Raw genomic sequence first — 21,747 nt, forward strand, 5'->3', positions numbered from 1 at the left:
TCTTACCTGTTGAGTAGAGTCGAGGTGAGATGAGTAGAGTTGAGATGAGTCGAGGTGAGATGAGTCGAAGTGAGATGAGTCGAGGTGAGATTCCTACCTGTCGAATAGTAGAGATGAGATCAGTCGAGTAGAGTCAAGATAAGTTGAGTTGAGATTCTTACCTGTTGAGTAGAGTTGAGTAGAGGTGAGATGAGATGAGTCGAGATGAGATTCCTACCTGTCGAATAGTAGAGATGAGATCAGTCGAGTAGAGTCAAGATAAGTTGAGTTGAGATTCTTACCTGTTGAGTACTGTTCAGATGAGTCGAGATGAGATGAGTCGAGGTGAGATGAGGTGAGATGAGTCGAGGTGAGATGAGTCGAGGTGAGATTCCTACCTGTCGAATAGTAGAGATGAGATCAGTCGAGTAGAGTCAAGATAAGTTGAGATTCTGACCTGTTGAGTAGAGTTGAGATGAGATTCCAACCTGTCCAGTAGAATCAAGATGAGTTGCAATTCCCACCCGTCGAGTAGATTCGAGTTAAGTTGAGATGAGATTCTTACCTGTTGAGTAGAGTTGAGCTGAGTCAAGATGAGCTGAGTTGAGTCGAGTTGAGATGAGATTCTTACCTGTTGAGTAGAGTCAAGATGAGTCGAAATGAGATTCTTACCTGTTGAGTAGAGTTGAGATGAGTCGAAATGAGAAGAAATTCCTACCTGTCGAGTCGAGATGAGTTGAGATGAGTCGAAATGAGATGAGTCGAGATTCCGACCTGTTGAGTAGTCAAGAGGAGTTGAGATTCATACCTGTCGAGTAGAGTTGAGATGAGTCAAGATGAGATGAGTCGAGATGAGATGAGATGAGTCGAGATGAGATTCTTACCTGTTGAGTAGCGTCGAGACGAGTCGAGGTGAGCTGAGTCGAGGTGAGCTGAGTCGAGGTGAGCTGAGTCGAGTCGAGATTCCTACCTGTCGAATAGTAGAGATGAGATCAGTAGAGTAGAGTCAAGATAAGTTGAGTTGAGATTCTTACCTGTTGAGTAGAGTCGAGACGAGTCGAGGGGAGATGAGTAGAGTTGAGACGAGTCAAGGTGAGATGAGTCGAGGTGAGATGAGTCGAGGTGAGATGAGTCGAGTTGAGATGAGTCGAATAGTAGAGATGAGATCAGTCGAGTAGAGTCAAGATAAGTTTAGTTGAGATTCTTACCTGTTGAGTAGAGTCGAGACGAGTCGAGGTGAGATGAGTCGAGGTGAGATGAGTCGAGTTGAGTCGAGATGAGATTCCTACCTGTCGAATAGTAGAGATGAGATCAGTCGAGTAGAGTCAAGATAAGTTGAGATGAGATGCTCACCTGTTGAGTAGAGTTGAGATGAAATGAGATTCTTACCTGTTGAGTAGAGTCAAGACGAGTCGAGGTGAGATGAGTAGAGTCGAGACGAGTCAAGGTGAGATGAGTCGAGTTGAGATGAGTCGAGGTGAGATGAGTCGAGGTGAGATGAGTCGAGATTCCTACCTGTCGAATAGTAGAGATGAGATCAGTCTAGTAGAGTCAAGATAAGTTTAGTTGAGATTCTTACCTGTTGAGTAGAGTCGAGACGAGTCGAGGTGAGATGAGTCGAGGTGAGATGAGTCGAGTTGAGTCGAGATGAGATTCCTACCTGTCGAATAGTAGAGATGAGATCAGTCGAGTAGAGTCAAGATAAGTTGAGATGAGATTCTCACCTGTTGAGTAGAGTTGAGATGAAATGAGATTCCAACCTGTCCAGTAGAATCAAGATGAGTTGCAATTCCCACCTGTCGAGTAGATTCGAGTTAAGTTGAGATGAGATTCTTACCTGTTGAGTAGAGTTGAGCTGAGTCAAGATGAGCTGAGTCGAGTTGAGATGAGATTCTTACCTGTCGAGTAGAGTCAAGATGAGTCGAAATGAGATTATTACCTGTTGAGTAGTTGAGATGAGTCGAGATGAGAAGAAATTCCTACCTGTCGAGTAGAGTCGAGATGAGTTGAGATGAGTCGAAATTAGATGAGTCGAGATTCCGACCTGTTGAGCAGTCAAGAGGAGTTTAGATTCCTACCTGTCGAGTAGAATTGAGATGAGTCAAGATGAGATGAGTCGAGATGAGATTCTTACCTGTTGAGTAGAGTCGAGACGAGTCGAGCTGAGATGAGGTGAGATGATTCGAGTCAAGTTGAGATTCCTACCTGTCGAATAGTAGAGATGAGATTAGTCGAGTAGAGTCAAGATAAGTTGAGTTGAGATTCTGACCTGTTGAGTAGAGTCGAGTCGAGGTGAGAAGAGTCGAGTCGAGATGAGTCGAGATGAGATTCCTTCCTGTCGAGTAGCGTTGAGATGAGATTCCTACCTGTCCAGTAGAGTCGAGATGAGATGAGTCTAGATGAGGAGTCTAGATGAGATGAGATTCTTACTGGTTGAGTAGAGATGAGATGAGTCGAGATGAGATGAGTCTAGATGAGATGAGATTCTTACTTGTTGAGTAGAGTCGAGATGAGATGAGTCGAGATGAGATGAGTCGAGATGAGATGAGATTCCTACCTGTCAAGTTGAGATGAATCGAGATGAGGTTCCTATCTGTCCAGTAGAGTCGAGATGAGATGAGATGAGATGAGATGAGTCGAGATGAGATGAAATTCCTACCTGTCGAGTAGAGTCGAGATGAGTCGAAATGAGATGAGTCGAGATTCCGACCTGTTGAGTAGTCAAGAGGAGTTGAGATTCCTACCTGTCGGGTAGAGGTGAGATGAGTCAAGATGAGATGAGTTGAGATGAGATTCTTACCTGTTGAGTAGAGTCGAGGTGAGATGAGTCGAGGTGAGATGAGTCGAGGTGAGATGAGTCGAGTAGAGATTCCTACCTGTCGAATAGTAGAGATGAGATCAGTCGAGTATAGTTAAGATGAGTTGAGTTGAGATTCTTACCTGTTGAGTAGAGTCGAGACGAGTCGAGGTGAGATGAGTCGAGATGAGATGAGATTCTTACCTGTTGAGAAGAGTCGAGGTGAGATGAGTCGAGTCGAGATTCCTACCTGTCGAATAGTAGAGATGAGATCAGTCGATTAGAGTCAAGATAAGTTGAGTTGAGATTCTTACCTGTTGAGTAGAGTCGAGACGAGTCGAGGTGAGATGAGTCGAGATGAGATGAGATTCTTACCTGTTGAGTAGAGTCGAGACGAGTCGAGATGAGATGAGTAGAGTCGAGACGAGTCAAGGTGAGATGAGTCGAGGTGAGATGAGTCGAGGTGATATGAGTCAAGATTCCTAGCTGTCGAAGAGTAGAGATGAGATCAGTCGAGTAGAGTCAAGATAAGTTGAGTTGAGATTCTTACCTGTTGAGTAGAGTCGAGGTGAGATGAGTCGAGGTGAGATGAGTCGAGGTGAGATGAGTCGAGATTCCTACCTGTCGAATAGTAGTGATGAGATCAATCGAGTAGAGTCAAGATAAGCTGAGTTGAGATTCTGACCTGTTGAGTAGAGTTGAGAGGAGTCGAGGTGAGATGAGTCGAGGTGAGATTCCTACCTGTCGAATAGTAGATATGAGATCAGTCGAGTAGAGTCAAGATAAGTTGAGTTGAGATTCTTACCTGTTGAGTAGAGTTGAGTCGAGGTGAGATGAGATGAGTCGAGATGAGATTCCTACCTGTCGAATAGTAGAGATGAGATCAGTCGAGTAGAGTCAAGATAAGTTGAGTTGAGATTCTTACCTGTTGAGTTGAGTTGAGGTGAGATGAGATGAGATGAGTCGAGGTGAGATGAGTCGATATGAGATGATTCGAGGTGAGATGAGTCGAGGTGAGATTAAATTCCAACCTGTCGAGTAGAGTCGAGATGAGTCGGAATGAGATGAGTCGAGATTCCGACCAGTTGAGTAGTCAAGAGGAGTTGAGATTCCTACCTGTTGGGTAGAGTTGAGATGAGTCAAGATGAGATGAGTCGAGATGAGATTCTTACCTGTTGAGTATAGTGGAATCGAGGTGAGATGAGTCGAGGTGAGATGAGTCGAGGTGAGATGAGTCGAGGTGAGATGAGTCGAGGTGAGATTCCTACCTGTCGAATAGTAGAGATGAGATCAGTCGAGTAGAATCAAGATAAGTTGAGTTGAGATTCTTACCTGTTGAGTAGAGTTGTGTCGAGGTGAGATGAGATGAGTCGAGGTGAGATGAGTCGAGATGAGATGAGTCGAGATGAGATTCCTACCTGTCGAATAGTAGAAATGAGATCAGTCGAGTAGAGTCAAGATAAGTTGAGATGAGATTCTTACCTGTTGAGTAGAGTTGAGTCGAGATGAGATGAGTCGAGGTGACATGAGTCGAGGTGAGATGAATCGAGGTGAGATGAGGTGAGATGAGTCGAGATGAGATTCCTACCTGTCGAATAGTAGAGATGAGATCAGTCGAGTAGAGTCAAGATAAGTTGAGTTGAGATTCTTACCTGTTGAGTAGAGTCGAGGTGAGATGAGTCGAGGTGAGATGAGTCGAGATTCCTACCTGTCGAATAGTAGAGATGAGATCAATCGAGTAGAATCAAGATAAGCTGAGTTGAGATTCTGACCTGTTGAGTAGAGTTGAGAGGAATCGAGGTGAGATGAGTCGAGGTGAGATGAGTCGAGGTGAGATGAGTCGAGGTGAGATGAGTCGAGGTGAGATGAGTCGAGGTGAGATTCCTACCTGTCGAATAGTAGAGATGAGATCAGTCGAGTAGAGTCAAGATAAGTTGAGTTGAGATTCTTACCTGTTGAGTAGAGTCGAGGTGAGATGAGTCGAGGTGAGATGAGTCGAGATGAGATTCCTACCTGTCGAATAGTAGAGATGAGATCAGTCGAGTAGAGTCAAGATAAGTTGAGTTGAGATTCTTACCTGTTGAGTTGAGTTGAGTTGAGGTGAGATGAGATGAGTCGAGGTGAGATGAGTCGAGGTGAGATGAAATTCCTACCTGTCGAGTAGAGTCGAGATGAGTCGAAATGAGATGAGTCGAGATTCCGACCTGTTGAGTAGTCAAGAGGAGTTGAGATTCCTACCTGTCGGGTAGAGTTGAGATGAGTCAAGATGAGATGAGTCGAGATGAGATTCTTACCTGTTGAGTAGAGTCGAATCGAGGTGAGATGAGTCGAGGTGAGATGAGTAGAGGTGAGATGAGTCGAGTCGAGATTCCTACCTGTCGAATAGTAGAGATGAGATCAGTCGAGTAGAGTCAAGATAAGTTGAGTTGAGATTCTTACCTGTTGAGTTGAGTTGAGGTGAGATGAGATGAGTCGAGATGAGATGAGTCGAGATGAGATGAGTCGAGGTGAGATGAGTCGAGGTGAGATGAGGTGAGATGAGGTGAGATGAGTCGAGGTGAGATGAGTCGAGGTGAGATGAGTCGAGGTGAGATTCCTACCTGTCGAATAGTAGAGATGAGATCAGTCGAGTAGAGTCAAGATAAGTTGAGTTGAGATTCATACCTGTTGAGTAGAGTCGAGGTGAGATGAGTCGAGGTGAGATGAGACGAGGTGAGATGAGTCGAGGTGAGATGAGTCGAGATTCCTACCTGTCGAATAGTAGAGATGAGATCAGTCGAGTAGAGTCAAGATAAGCTGAGTTGAGATTCTTACCTGTTGAGCAGAGTTGAGACGAGTCGAGGTGAGAGGAGTCGAGGTGAGATGAGTCGAGGTGAGAGGAGTCGAGGTGAGAGGAGTCGAGGTGAGATGAGTCGAGGTGAGATGAGTCGAGGTGAGATGAGTCGAGGTGAGATGAGTCGAGGTGAGATGAGTCGAGGTGAGATTCCTACCTGTCGAATAGTAGAGATGAGATCAGTCGAGTAGAATCAAGATAAGTTGAGTTGAGATTCTTACCTGTTGAGTAGAGTTGTGTCGAGGTGAGATGAGATGAGAAGAGGTGAGAGAGTCGAGGTGAGATGAGTCGAGGTGAGATGAGTCGAGATGAGATTCCTACCTGTCAAATAGTAGAAATGAGATCAGTCGAGTAGAGTCAAGATAAGTTGAGATGAGATTCTTACCTGTTGAGTAGAGTTGAGTCGAGGTGAGATGAGATGAGTCGAGGTGAGATGAGTCGAGGTGAGATGAGGTGCGATGAGTCGAGGTGAGATGAGTCGAGATGAGATTCCTACCTGTCGAATAGTAGAGATGAGAAAAGTCGAGTAGAGTCAAGATAAGTTGAGTTGAGATTCTTACCTGTTGAGTAGAGTCGAGGTGAGATGAGTCGAGGTGAGATGAGTCGAGGTGAGATGAGTCGAGGTGAGATGAGTCGAGGTGAGATGAGTCGAGATTCCTACCTGTCGAATAGTAGAGATGAGATCAGTCGAGAAGAGTCAAGATAAGCTGAGTTGAGATTCTGACCTGTTGAGTAGAGTTGAGATGAGTCGAGGTGAGATGAGTCGAGGTGAGATGAGTCGAGGTGAGATGAGTCGAGGTGAGATGAGTCGAGGTGAGATTCCTACCTGTCGAATAGTAGAGATGAGATCAGTCGAGTAGAGTCAAGATAAGTTGAGTTGAGATTCTTACCTGTTGAGTAGAGTTGAGTCGAGGTGAGATGAGATGAGTCGAGATGAGATTCCTACCTGTCGAATAGTAGAGATGAGATCAGTCGAGTAGAGTCAAGATAAGTTGAGTTGAGATTCTTACCTGTTGAGTAGTGTTCAGATGAGTCGAAATGAGATGAGTCGAGGTGAGATGAGGTGAGATGAGTCGAGGTGAGATGAGTCGAGGTGAGATTCCTACCTGTCGAATAGTAGAGATGAGATCAGTCGAGTAAAGTCAAGATAAGTTGAGATTCTTACCTGTTGAGTAGAGTTGAGATGAGATTCCAACCTGTCCAGTAGAATCAAGATGAGTTGCAATTCCCACCCGTCGAGTAGATTCGAGTTAAGTTGAGATGAGATTCTTACCTGTTGAGTAGAGTTGAGCTGAGTCAAGATGAGCTGAGTTGAGTCGAGTTGAGATGAGATTCTTACCTGTTGAGTAGAGTCAAGATGAGTCGAAATGAGATTCTTACCTGTTGAGTAGAGTTGAGATGAGTCGAGATGAGAAGAAATTCCTACCTGTCGAGTCGAGATGAGTTGAGATGAGTCGAAATGAGATGAGTCGAGATTCCGACCTGTTGAGTAGTCAAGAGGAGTTGAGATTCCTACCTGTCGAGTAGAGTTGAGATGAGTCAAGATGAGATGAGTCGAGATGAGATGAGTCGAGATGAGATTCTTACCTGTTGAGTAGCGTCGAGACGAGTCGAGGTGAGCTGAGTCGAGGTGAGCTGAGTCGAGGTGAGCTGAGTCGAGTCGAGATTCCTACCTGTCGAATAGTAGAGATGAGATCAGTAGAGTAGAGTCAAGATAAGTTGAGTTGAGATTCTTACCTGTTGAGTAGAGTCGAGATGAGTCGAGGGGAGATTAGTCGAGATGAGATGAGATTCTTACCTGTTGAGTAGAGTCAAGACGAGTCGAGGTGAGATGAGTAGAGTTGAGACGAGTCAAGGTGAGATGAGTCGAGGTGAGATGAGTTGAGGTGAGATGAGTCGAGGTGAGATGAGTCGAGGTGAGATGAGTCGAGATTCCTACCTGTCGAATAGTAGAGATGAGATCAGTCGAGTAGAGTCAAGATAAGTTTAGTTGAGATTCTTACCTGTTGAGTAGAGTCGAGACGAGTCGAGGTGAGATGAGTCGAGGTGAGATGAGTCGAGTTGAGTCTAGATGAGATTCCTACCTGTCGAATAGTAGAGATGAGATCAGTCGAGTAGATTCAAGATAAGTTGAGATGAGATTCTCACCTGTTGAGTAGAGTTGAGATGAAATGAGCTTCCAACCTGTCCAGTAGAATCAAGATGAGTTGCAATTCCCACCTGTCGAGTAGATTCGAGTTAAGTTGAGATGAGATTCTTACCTGTTGAGTAGAGTTGAGCTGAGTCAAGATGAGCTGAGTCGAGTTGAGATGAGATTCTTACCTGTCGAGTAGAGTCAAGATGAGTCGAAATGAGATTATTACCTGTTGAGTAGTTGAGATGAGTCGAGATGAGAAGAAATTCCTACCTGTCGAGTAGAGTCGAGATGAGTTGAGATGAGTCGAAATGAGATGAGTCGAGATTCCGACCTGTTGAGTAGTCAAGAGGAGTTTAGATTCCTACCTGTCGAGTAGATTTGAGATGAGTCAAGATGAGATGAGTCGAGATGAGATTCTTACCTGTTGAGTAGAGTCGAGACGAGTCGAGCTGAGATGAGGTGAGATGAGTCGAGTCAAGTCGAGATTCCTACCTGTCGAATAGTAGAGATGAGATCAGTCGAGTAGAGTCAAGATAAGTTGAGTTGAGATTCTTACCTGTTGAGTAGAGTCGAGTCGAGGTGAGAAGAGTCGAGTCGAGATGAGTCGAGATGAGATTCCTTCCTGTCGATTAGCGTTGAGATGAGATTCCTACCTGTCCAGTAGAGTCGAGATGAGATGAGTCTAGATGAGGAGTCTAGGTGAGATGAGATTCTTACCTGTTGAGTAGAGATGAGATGAGTCGAGATGAGATGAGTCTAGATGAGATGAGATTCTTACTTGTTGAGTAGAGTCGAGATGAGATGAGTCGAGATGAGATGAGATTCCTACCTGTCAAGTTGAGATGAATCGAGATGAGGTTCCTATCTGTCCAGTAGAGTCGAGATGAGATGAGATGAGTCGAGATGAGTCGAGATGAGATGAAATTCCTACCTGTCGAGTAGAGTCGAGATGAGTCGAAATGAGATGAGTCGAGATTCCGACCTGTTGAGTAGTCAAGAGGAGTTGAGATTCCTACCTGTCGGGTAGAGGTGAGATGAGTCAAGATGAGATGAGTTGAGATGAGATTCTAACCTGTTGAGTAGAGTCGAGGTGAGATGAGTCGAGTCGAGATTCCTACCTGTCGAATAGTAGAGATGAGATCAGTCGAGTAGAGTCAAGATGAGTTGAGTTGAGATTCTTACCTGTTGAGTAGAGTCGAGACGAGTCGAGGTGAGATGAGTCGAGATGAGATTCTTACCTGTTGAGTAGAGTCGAGTCGAGGTGAGATGAGTCGAGTCGAGATTCCTACCTGTCGAATAGTAGAGATGAGATCAGTCGATTAGAGTCAAGATAATTTGAGTTGAGATTCTTACCTGTTGAGTAGAGTCGAGACGAGTCGAGGTGAGATGAGTCGAGATGAGATGAGATTCTTACCTGTTGAGTAGAGTCGAGTCGAGACGAGTCGAGGTGAGATGAGTAGAGTCGAGACGAGTCAAGGTGAGATGAGTCGAGGTGAGATGAGTCGAGATTCCTACCTGTCGAAGAGTAGAGATGAGATCAGTCGAGTAGAGTCAAGATAAGTTGAGTTGAGATTCTTACCTGTTGAGTAGAGGTGAGATGAGTCGAGGTGAGATGAGTCGAGTCGAGATGAGATTACTACCTGTCGAATAGTAGAGATGAGATCAGTCGAGTAGAGTCAAGATAAGTTGAGATGAGATTCTTACCTGTTGAGTAGAGTTGAGTAGAGGTGAGATGAGATGAGTCGAGATGAGATTCCTACCTGTCGAATAGTAGAGATGAGATCAGTCGAGTAGAGTCAAGATAAGTTGAGTTGAGATTCTTACCTGTTGAGTACTGTTCAGATGAGTCGAGATGAGATGAGTCGAGGTGAGATGAGGTGAGATGAGTCGAGGTGAGATGAGTTGAGATGAGATTCTTACCTGTCGAATAGTAGAGATGAGATCAGTCGAGTAGAGTCAAGATAAGTTGAGTTGAGATTCTTATCTGTTGAGTAGAGTCGAGACGAGTCGAGGTGAGATGAGTCGAGGTGAGATGAGTCGAGTCGAGTCGAGTCGAGATGAGATTCCTACCTGTCGAATAGTAGAGATGAGATCAGTCGAGTAGAGTCAAGATAAGTTGAGATGAGATTCTCACCTGTTGAGTAGAGTTGAGATGAAATGAGATTCCAACCTGTCCAGTAGAATCAAGATGAGTTGCAATTCCCACCTGTCGAGTAGATTCGAGTTAAGTTGAGATGAGATTCTTACCTGTTGAGTAGAGTTGAGCTGAGTCAAGATGAGCTGAGTCGAGTTGAGATGACATTCTTACCTGTCGAGTAGAGTCAAGATGAGTCGAAATGAGATTATTACCTGTTGAGTAGTTGAGATGAGTCGAGATGAGAAGAAATTCCTACCTGTCAAGTAGAGTAGAGATGAGTTGAGATGAGTCGAAATGAGATGAGTCGAGATTCCGACCTGTTGAGTAGTCAAGAGGAGTTTATATTCCTACCTGTCGAGTAGAGTTGAGATGAGTCAAGATGAGATGAGTCGAGATGAGATTCTTACCTGTTGAGTAGAGTCGAGGCGAGTCGAGGTGAGATGAGATGAGTCGAGTCAAGTCGAGATTCCTACCTGTCGAATAGTAGAGATGAGATCAGTCGAGTAGAGTCAAGATAAGTTGAGTTGAGATTCTTACCTGTTGAGTAGAGTCGAGTCGAGGTGAGATGAGTCGAGTTGAGATGAGATTCCTTCCTGTCGAGTAGCGTTGAGATGAGATTCCTACCTGTCCAGTAGAGTCGAGATGAGATGAGTCTAGATGAGGAGTCTAGATGAGATGAGATTCTTACCTGTTGAGTAGAGTCGAGATGAGATGAGTCGAGATGAGATGAGTCGAGATGAGATGAGATTCTTACTTGTTGAGTAGAGTCGAGATGAGATGAGTCGAGATGAGATGAGATTCCTACCTGTCAAGTTGAGATGAGTCGAGATGAGGTTCCTATCTGTCCAGTAGAGTCGAGATGAGATGAGATGAGTCGAGATGAGTCGAGATGAGATGAAATTCCTACCTGTCGAGTAGAGTCGAGATGAGTCGAGATGATTCGAAATGAGATGAGTCGAGATTCCGACCTGTTGAGTAGTCAAGAGGAGTTGAGATTCCTACCTGTCGGGTAGAGTTGGGATGAATCAAGATGAGATGTGTCGAGATGAGATGAGTCGAGATGAGATGAGATTCTTACCTGTTGAGTAGTAGAGTCGAGGTGAGATGAGTCGAGGTGAGATGAGTCGAGGTGAGATGAGTCGAGTCGAGATTCCTACCTGTCGAATAGTAGAGATGAGATCAGTCGAGTAGAGTCAAGATGAGTCGAGGTGAGATTCTCAACGGCTGAGTAGAGTTGAGTTGAGATGAGATGAGATGAGATGAGATGAGATGAGATGAGTCGAGATGAGATTCTTACCTGTTGAGTAGAGTCGAGTCTAGGTGAGATGAGTCGAGGTGAGATGAGTCGAGTCGAGATTCCTACCTGTCGAATTGAAGAGATGAGATCAGTCGAGTAGAGTCAAGATAAGTTGAGTTGAGATTCTTACCTGTTGAGTTGAGTTGAGGTGAGATGAGATGAGTCGAGATGAGATGAGTCGAGTTGAGATGAGGTGAGATGAGTCGAGGTGAGATGAGTCGAGGTGAGATGAGTCGAGGTGAGATTCCTACCTGTCGAATAGTAGAGATGAGATCAGTCGAGTAGAGTCAAGATAAGTTGAGTTGAGATTCTTACCTGTTGAGTAGAGTTGAGTCGAGGTGAGATGAGATGAGTCGAGATGAGATTCCTACCTGTCGAATAGTAGAGATGAGATCAGTCGAGTAGAGTCAAGATAAGTTGAGTTGAGATTCTTAACTGTTGAGTAGTGTTCAGATGAGTCGAGATGAGATGAGTCGAGGTGAGATGAGGTGAGATGACTCGAGGTGAGATGAGTCGAGGTGAGATTCCTACCTGTCGAATAGTAGAGAGGAGATCAGTCGAGTAGAGTCAAGATAAGTTGAGATTCTTACCTGATGAGTAGAGTTGAGATGAGATTCCAACCTGTCCAGTAAAATCAAGATGAGTTGCAATTCCCACCTGTCGAGTAGATTCGAGTTAAGTTGAGATGAGATTCTTACCTGTTGAGTAGAGTTGAGCTGAGTCAAGATGAGCTGAGTTGAGTCGAGTTGAGATGAGATTCTTACCTGTTGAGTAGAGTCAAGATGAGTCGAAATGAGATTCTTACCTGTTGAGTAGAGTTGAGATGAGTCGAGATGAGAAGAAATTCCTACCTGTCGAGTCGAGATGAGTTGAGATGAGTCGAAATGAGATGAGTCGAGATTCCAACCTGTTGAGTAGTCAAGAGGAGTTGAGATTCCTACCTGTCGAGTAGAGTTGAGATGAGTCAAGATGAGATGAGTCGAGATGAGATGAGTCGAGATGAGATTCTTACCTGAAGAGTAGCGTTGAGACGAGTCGAGATGAGCTGAGTCGAGGTGAGCAGAGTCGAGGTGAGCTGAGTCGAAGTGAGCTGAGTCGAGTCGAGATTCCTACCTGTCGAATAGTAGAGATGAGATCAGTAGAGTAGAGTCAAGATAAGTTGAGTTGAGATTCTTACCTGTTGAGTAGAGTCGAGATGAGTCGAGGGGAGATGAGTCGAGATGAGATGAGATTCTTACCTGTTGAGTAGAGTCGAGACGAGTCGAGGTGAGATGAGTAGAGTCGAGACGAGTCAAGGTGAGATGAGTCAAGGTGAGATGAGTCGAGGTGAGATGAGTCGAGGTGAGATGAGTCGAGGTGAGATGAGTCGAGGTGAGATGAGTCGAGATTCCTACCTGTCGAATAGTAGAGATGAGATCAGTCGAGTAGAGTCATGATAAGTTGAGTTGAGATTCTTACCTGTTGAGTAGAGTCGAGGTGAGATGAGTCGAGGTGAGATGAGTCGAGGTGAGATGAGTCGAGGTGAGATGAGTCGAGGTGAGATGAGTCGAGATTCCTACCTGTCGAATAGTAGAGATGAGATCAGTCGAGTAGAGTCAAGATAAGCTGAGTTGAGATTCTTACCTGTTGAGCAGAGTTGAGACGAGTCGAGGTGAGAGGAGTCGAGGTGAGAGGAGTCGAGGTGAGAGGAGTCGAGGTGAGAGGAGTCGAGGTGAGATGAGTCGAGGTGAGATGAGTCGAGGTGAGATGAGTCGAGGTGAGATGAGTCGAGGTGAGAGTCCTACCTGTCGAATAGTAGAGATGAGATCAGTCGAGTAGAATCAAGATAAGTTGAGTTGAGATTCTTACCTGTTGAGTAGAGTTGTGTCGAGGTGAGATGAGATGAGTCGAGGTGAGATGAGTCGAGGTGAGATGAGTCGATTCTTACCTTTCGATACTAGAGATGAGATCAGTCGAGTAGAGTCAAGATAAGCTGAGTTGAGATTCTTACCTGTTGAGCAGAGTTGAGACGAGTCGAGGTGAGAGGAGTCGAGGTGAGATGAGTCGAGGTGAGATGAGTCGAGGTGAGATGAGTCGAGATGAGATTCCTACCTGTCGAATAGTAGAGATGAGATCAGTCGAGTAGAGTCAAGATAAGTTGAGTTGAGATTCTTACCTGTTGAGTAGAGTCGAGGTGAGATGAGTCGAGGTGAGATGAGGCGAGGTGAGATGAAGCGAGGTGAGATGAGTCGAGGTGAGATTCCTACCTGTCGAATAGTAGAGATGAGATCAGTCGAGTAGAATCAAGATAAGTTGAGTTGAGATTCTTACCTGTTGAGTAGAGTTGTGTCGAGGTGAGATGAGATGAGTCGAGGTGAGATGAGTCGAGGTGAGATGAGTCGAGGTGAGATGAGTCGAGGTGAGATGAGTCGAGGTGAGATGAGTCGAGGTGAGATTCCTACCTGTCGAATAGTAGAAATGAGATCAGTCGAGTAGAGTCAAGATAAGTTGAGATGAGATTCTTACCTGTTGAGTAGAGTTGAGTCGAGATGAGATGAGTCGAGATGAGATGAGTCGAGGTGAGATGAGTCGAGATGAGATGAGTCGAGATGAGATGAGTCGAGATGAGATGAGTCGAGGTGAGATGAGTCGAGGTGAGATGAGTCGAGGTGAGATGAGTCGAGGTGAGATGAGTCGAGATGAGTCGAGATGAGATTCCTACCTGTCGAATAGTAGAGATGAGATCAGTCGAGTAGAGTCAAGATAAGTTGAGTTGAGATTCTTACCTGTTGAGTAGAGTCGAGGTGAGATGAGTCGAGGTGAGATGAGTCGAGGTGAGATGAGTCGAGGTGAGATGAGTCGAGATTCCTACCTGTCGAATAGTAGAGATGAGATCAATCGAGTAGAGTCAAGATAAGCTGAGTTGAGATTCTTACCTGTTGAGCAGAGTTGAGAGGAGTCGAGGTGAGATGAGTCGAGGTGAGATGAGTCGAGGTGAGATTCCTACCTGTCGAATAGTAGAGATGAGATCAATCGAGTAGAGTCAAGATAAGCTGAGTTGAGATTCTGACCTGTTGAGTAGAGTTGAGAGGAGTCGAGGTGAGATGAGTCGAGGTGAGATGAGTCGAGGTGAGATGAGTCGAGGTGAGATGAGTCGAGGTGAGATGAGTCGAGGTGAGATGAAATTCCTACCTGTCGAGTAGAGTCGAGATGAGTCGAGATGAGTCGAAATGAGATGAGTCGAGATTCCGACCTGTTGAGTAGTCAAGAGGAGTTGAGATTCCTACCTGTCGGGTAGAGTTGAGATGACTCGAGATGAGATGAGTCGAGATGAGATGAGTCGAGATGAGATTCTTACCTGTTGAGTAGAGTAGAGTCAAGGTGAGATGAGTCGAGGTGAGATGAGTCGAGTCGAGATTCCTATCTGTCGAATAGTAGAGATGAGATCAGTCGAGTAGAGTCAAGATAAGTTGAGTTGAGATTCTTACCTGTTGAGTTGAGTTGAGGTGAGATGAGATGCGTCGAGATGAGATGAGTCGAGGTGAGATGAGGTGAGATGAGTCGAGGTGAGATGAGTCGAGGTGAGATTCCTACCTGTCGAATAGTAGAGATGAGATCAGTCGAGTAGAGTCAAGATAAGTTGAGTTGAGATTCTTACCTGTTGAGTAGAGTCGAGGTGAGATGAGTCGAGGTGAGATGAGTCGAGGTGAGATGAGTCGAGATTCCTACCTGTCGAATAGTAGAGATGAGATCAGTCGAGTAGAGTCAAGATAAGCTGAGTTGAGATTCTTACCTGTTGAGCAGAGTTGAGACGAGTCGAGGTGAGAGGAGTCAAGGTGAGATGAGTCGAGGTGAGATGAGTCGAGGTGAGATGAGTCGAGGTGAGATTCCTACCTGTCGAATAGTAGAGAGGAGATCAGTCGAGTAGAATCAAGATAAGTTGAGTTGAGATTCTTACCTGTTGAGTAGAGTTGTGTCGAGGTGAGATGAGATGAGTCGAGGTGAGATGAGTCGAGGTGAGATGAGTCGAGGTGAGATGAGTCGAGATGAGATGAGTCGAGATGAGATTCCTACCTGTCGAATAGTAGAAATGAGATCAGTCGAGTAGAGTCAAGATAAGTTGAGATGAGATTCTTACCTGTTGAGTAGAGTTGAGTTGAGGTGAGATGAGATGAGTCGAGGTGAGATGAGATGAGATGAGATGAGTTGAGGTGAGATGAGTCGAGATGAGATTCCTACCTGTCGAATAGAAGAGATGAGATCAGTCGAGTAGAGTCAAGATAAGTTGAGTTGAGATTCTTACCTGTTGAGTAGAGTCGAGGTGAGATGAGTCGAGGTGAGATGAGTCAACCTGAGATGAGTCGAGATTCCTACCTGTCGAATAGTGGAGATGAGATCAATCGAGTAGAGTCAAGATAAGCTGAGTTGAGATTCTGACCTGTTGAGTAGAGATGAGAGGAGTCGAGGTGAGATGAGTCGAGGTGAGATGAGTCGAGGTGAGATTCCTACCTGTCGAATAGTAGAGATGAGATCAGTCGAGTAGAGTCAAGATAAGTTGAGTTGAGATTCTTACCTGTTGAGTCGAGGTGAGATGAGATGAGTCGAGATGAGATTCCTACCTGTCGAATAGTAGAGATGAGATCAGTCGAGTAGAATCAAGATAAGTTGAGTTGAGATTCTGACCTGTTGAGTAGAGTTGAGAGGAGTCGAGGTGAGATGAGTCGAGGTGAGATGAGTCGAGGTGAGATGAGTCGAGGTGAGATGAAATTCCTACCTGTCGAGTAGAGTCGAGATGAGTCGAGATGAGTCGAAATGAGATGAGTCGAGATTCCGACCTGTTGAGTAGTCAAGAGGAGTTGAGATTCCTACCTGTCGGGTAGAGTTGAGATGACTCGAGATGAGATGAGTCGAGATGAGATGAGTCGAGATGAGATTCTTACCTGTTGAGTAGAGTAGAGTCAAGGTGAGATGAGTCGAGGTGAGATGAGTCGAGTCGAGATTCCTATCTGTCGAATAGTAGAGATGAGATCAGTCGAGTAGAGTCAAGATAAGTTGAGTTGAGATTCTTACCTGTTGAGTTGAGTTGAGGTGAGATGAGATGCGTCGAGATGAGATGAGTCGAGGTGAGATGAGGTGAGATGAGTCGAGGTGAGATGAGTCGAGGTGAGATTCCTACCTGTCGAATAGTAGAGATGAGATCAGTCGAGTAGAGTCAAGATAAGTTGAGTTGAGATTCTTACCTGTTGAGTAGAGTCGAGGTGAGATGAGTCGAGGTGAGATGAGTCGAGGTGAGATGAGTCGAGATTCCTACCTGTCGAATAGTAGAGATGAGATCAGTCGAGTAGAGTCAAGATAAGCTGAGTTGAGATTCTTACCTGTTGAGCAGAGTTGAGACGAGTCGAGGTGAGAGGAGTCAAGGTGAGATGAGTCGAGGTGAGATGAGTCGAGGTGAGATGAGTCGAGGTGAGATTCCTACCTGTCGAATAGTAGAGAGGAGATCAGTCGAGTAGAATCAAGATAAGTTGAGTTGAGATTCTTACCTGTTGAGTAGAGTTGTGTCGAGGTGAGATGAGATGAGTCGAGGTGAGATGAGTCGAGGTGAGATGAGTCGAGGTGAGATGAGTCGAGATGAGATGAGTCGAGATGAGATTCCTACCTGTCGAATAGTAGAAATGAGATCAGTCGAGTAGAGTCAAGATAAGTTGAGATGAGATTCTTACCTGTTGAGTAGAGTTGAGTTGAGGTGAGATGAGATGAGTCGAGGTGAGATGAGATGAGATGAGATGAGTTGAGGTGAGATGAGTCGAGATGAGATTCCTACCTGTCGAATAGAAGAGATGAGATCAGTCGAGTAGAGTCAAGATAAGTTGAGTTGAGATTCTTACCTGTTGAGTAGAGTCGAGGTGAGATGAGTCGAGGTGAGATGAGTCAACCTGAGATGAGTCGAGATTCCTACCTGTCGAATAGTGGAGATGAGATCAATCGAGTAGAGTCAAGATAAGCTGAGTTGAGATTCTGACCTGTTGAGTAGAGTTGAGAGGAGTCGAGGTGAGATGAGTCGAGGTGAGATGAGTCGAGGTGAGATTCCTACCTGTCGAATAGTAGAGATGAGATCAGTCGAGTAGAGTCAAGATAAGTTGAGTTGAGATTCTTACCTGTTGAGTCGAGGTGAGATGAGATGAGTCGAGATGAGATTCCTACCTGTCGAATAGTAGAGATGAGATCAGTCGAGTAGAATCAAGATAAGTTGAGTTGAGATTCTTACCTGTTGAGTAGAGTTGTGTCGAGGTGAGATGAGATGAGTCGAGGTGAGATGAGATGAGTCGAGGTGAGATGAGTCGAGGTGAGATTCCTAGCTGTCGAATAGTAGAAATGAGATCAGTCGAGTAGAGTCAAGATAAGTTGAGTTGAGATTCTTACCTGTTGAGTTGAGTTGAGGTGAGATGAGATGAATCGAGGTGAGATGAGTCGAGATGAGTCGAGGTGAGATGAGTCGAGGTGAGATGAAATAACTACCTGTAGAGTAGAGTCGAGATGCGTCGAAATGAGATGAGTCTAGATTCCGACCTGTTGAGTAGTCAAGAGGAGTTGAGATTCCTACCTGTCGGGTAGAGTTGAGATGTGTCAAGATGAGATCAGTCGAGATGAGATGAGTCGAGATGAGATTCTTACCTGTTGAGTAGAGTCGAGTCGAGGTGAGATGAGTTGAGGTGAGATGAGTCGAGGTGAGATGAGTCGAGGTGAGATTCCTACCTGTCGAGTAGTAGAGATGTGATCAGTCGAGTAGAATCAAGATAAGTTGAGTTGAGATTCTTACCTGTTGAGTAGAGTTGTGTCGAGGTGAGATGAGATGAGTCGAGGTGAGATGAGTCGAGGTGAGAGGAGTCGAGGTGAGATTCCTACCTGTCGAATAGTAGAAATGAGATCAGTCGAGTAGAGTCAAGATAAGTTGAGATGAGATTCTTACCTGTTGAGTAGAGTTGAGTCGAGATGAGATGAGTCGAGGTGAGATGAGTCGAGGTGAGATGAGTCGTGGTGAGATGAGTCGTGGTGAGATGAGTCGTGGTGAGATGAGTCGAGATGAGATTCCTACCTGTCGAATAGTAGAGATGAGATCAGTCGAGTAGAGTCAAGATAAGTTGAGTTGAGATTCTTACCTGTTGAGTAGAGTCGAGGTGAGATGAGTCGAGGTGAGATGAGTCGAGATTCCTACCTGTCGAATAGTAGAGATGAGATCAATTGAGTAGAGTCAAGATAAGCTGAGTTGAGATTCTGACCTGTTGAGTAGAGTTGAGAGGAGTCGAGGTGAGATGAGTCGAGGTGAGATGAGTCGAGGTGAGATGAGTCGAGGTGAGATGAGTCGAGGTGAGATTCCTACCTGTCGAGTAGTAGAGATGAGATCAGTCGAGTAGAGTCAAGATAAGTTGAGTTGAGATTCTTACCTGTTGAGTAGAGTTGAGTCGAGGTGAGATGAGATGAGTCGAGATGAGATTCCTACCTGTCGAATAGTAGAGATGAGATCAGTCGAGTAGAGTCAAGATATGTTGAGTTGAGATTCTTACCTGTTGAGATGAGATGAGTCGAGTTGAGATGAGTCGAGGTGAGATGAGTCGAGGTGAGATGAGATGAGTCGAGGTGAGATGAGTCGAGGTGAGATGAGTCGAGGTGAGATTAATTCCTACCTGTCGAGTAGAGTCGAGATGAGTCGAAATGAGATGAGTCGAGATTCCGACCTGTTGAGTAGTCAAGAGGAGTTGAGATTCCTACCTGTCGGGTAGAGTTGAGATGAGTCGAGATGAGATGAGTCGAGATGAGATTCTTACCTGTTGAGTAGAGTCGAATCGAGGTGAGATGAGTCGAGGTGAGATGAGTCGAGGTGAGATGAGTCGAGTCGAGATACCTACCTGTCGAATAGTAGAGATGAGATCAGTCGAGTAGAGTCAAGATGAGTCGAGGTGAGATTCTCACCTGTTGAGTAGAGTCGAGATGAGATGAGATGAGATGAGATGAGATGAGTCGAGATGAGATGAGTCAAGATGAGATTCTTACCTGTTGAGTAGAGTCGAGTCAAGGTGAGATGAGTCGAGGTGAGATGAGTCGAGTCGAGATTCCTACCTGTCGAATAGTAGAGATGAGATCAGTCGAGTAGAGTCAAGATAAGTTGAGTTGAGATTCTTACCTGTTGAGTTGAGTTGAGGTGAGATGAGATGAGTCGAGATGAGATGAGTCGAGATGAGATGAGTCGAGGTGAGCTGAGGTGAGATGAGTCGAGGTGAGATGAGTCGAGATTCCTACCTGTCGAATAGTAGAGATGAGATCAGTCGAGTAGAGTCAAGATAAGCTGAGTTGAGATTCTTACCTGTTGAGCAGAGTTGTGTCGAGGTGAGATGAGATGAGTCGAGGTGAGAGGAGTCGTGGTGAGATGAGTCGTGGTGAGATGAGTCGAGGTGAGATGAGTCGAGGTGAGATGAGTCGAGGTGAGATGAGTCGAGGTGAGATGAGTCGAGGTGAGATTCCTACCTGTCGAATAGTAGAGATGAGATCAGTCGAGTAGAATCAAGATAAGTTGAGTTGAGATTCTTACCTGTTGAGTAGAGTTGTGTCGAGGTGAGATGAGATGAGTCGAGGTGAGATGAGTCGAGATGAGATGAGTCGAGATGAGATTCCTACCTGTCGAATAGTAGAAATTAGATCAGTCGAGTAGAGTCAAGATAAGTTGAGATGAGATTCTTACCTGTTGAGTAGAGTTGAGTCGAGGTGAGATGAGATGAGTCGAGGTGAGATGAGTCAAGGTGAGATGAGGTGAGATGAGTCGAGGTGAGATGAGTCGAGATGAGATTCCTACCTGTCGAATAGTAGAGATGAGATCAGTCGAGCAGAGTCAAGATAAGTTGAGTTGAGATTCTTACCTGTTGAGTAGAGTCGAGGTGAGATGAGTCGAGGTGAGATGAGTCGAGGTGAGATGAGTCGAGATTCCTACCTGTCGAATAGTAGAGATGAGATCAGTCGAGTAGAGTCAAGATAAGCTGAGTTGAGATTCTGACCTGTTGAGTAGAGTTGAGAGGAGTCGAGGTGAGATGAGTCGAGGTGAGATGAGTCGAGGTGAGATGAGTCGAGGTGAGATGAGTCGAGGTGAGATGAGTCGAGGTGAGATGAGTCGAGGTGAGATGAGTCGAGGTGAGATTCCTACCTGTCGAATAGTAGAGATGAGATCAGTCGAGTAGAGTCAAGATAAGTTGAGTTGAGATTCTTACCTGTTGAGTAGAGTTGAGTCGAGGTGAGATGAGATGAGTCGAGATGAGATTCCTACCTGTCGAATAGTAGAGATGAGATCAGTCGAGTAGAGTCAAGATAAGTTGAGTTGAGATTCTTGCCTGTTGAGTAGTGTTCAGATGAGTCGAGATGAGATGAGTCGAGATGAGATGAGTCGAGATGAGATGAGGTGAGATGAGTCGAAGTGAGATGAGTCGAGGTGAGATGAGTCGAGGTGAGATGAGTCGAGGTGAGATGAGTCGAGGTGAGATTCCTACCTGTCGAATAGTAGAGATGAGATCAGTCGAGTAGAGTCAAGATAAGTTGAGATTCTTTCCTGTTGAGTAGAGTTGAGATGAGATGAGATTCCAACCTGTCCAGTAGAATCAAGATGAGTTGCAATTCCCACCTGTCGAGTAGATTCGAGTTAAGTTGAGATGAGATTCTTACCTGTTGAGTAGAGTTGAGCTGAGTCAAGATGAGCTGAGTTGAGTCGAGTTGAGATGAGATTCTTACCTGTTGAGTAGAGTCAAGATGAGTCGAAATGAGATTCTTACCTGTTGAGTAGAGTTGAGATGAGTTGAGATGAGTTGAGATGAGAAGAAATTCCTACCTGTCGAGTTGAGATGAGTCGAAATGAGATGAGTCGAGATTCCGACCTGTTGAGTAGTCAAGAGGAGTTGAGATTCCTACCTGTCGAGTAGAGTTGAGATGAGTCAAGATGAGATGAGTCGAGATGAGATGAGTCGAGATGAGATTCTTACCTGTTGAGTAGCGTCGAGACGAGTTGAGGTGAGCTGAGTTGAGGTGAGCTGAGTCGAGGTGAGCTGAGTCGAGGTGAGCTGAGTCGAGTCGAGATTCCTACCTGTCGAATAGTAGAGATGAGATCAGTCGAATAGAGTCAAGATAAGTTGAGTTGAGATTCTTACCTGTTGAGTAGAGTCGAGACAAGTCGAGGTGAGACGAGTCGAGGTGAAATGAGTAGAGTCAAGATGAGTCGAGATGAGATTCCTACCTGTCGAATAGTAGAGATGAGATCAGTCGAGTAGAGTCAAGATAAGTTGAGTTGAGATTCTTACCTGTTGAGTAGAGTTGAGATGAGTTGAGATTCCAACCTGTCCAGTAGAATCAAGATGAGTTGCAATTCCCACCTGTCGATTAGATTCAAGTTAAGTTTTGATGAGATTCTTACCTGTTAAGTAGAGTTGAGATGAGTCGAGTCGAGTCGAGATGAGATTCTTACCTGTCGAGTAGAGTCAAGATGAGTCGAAATGAGACTCTTACCTGTTGAGTAGAGTTTAGATGACATGAGTCGAGATGAGTCGAGATGAGATAA

This window comes from Pleurodeles waltl, chromosome 9, assembly GCF_031143425.1.
Source record: "Pleurodeles waltl isolate 20211129_DDA chromosome 9, aPleWal1.hap1.20221129, whole genome shotgun sequence".
Lineage (NCBI taxonomy): Eukaryota > Metazoa > Chordata > Amphibia > Caudata > Salamandridae > Pleurodeles > Pleurodeles waltl.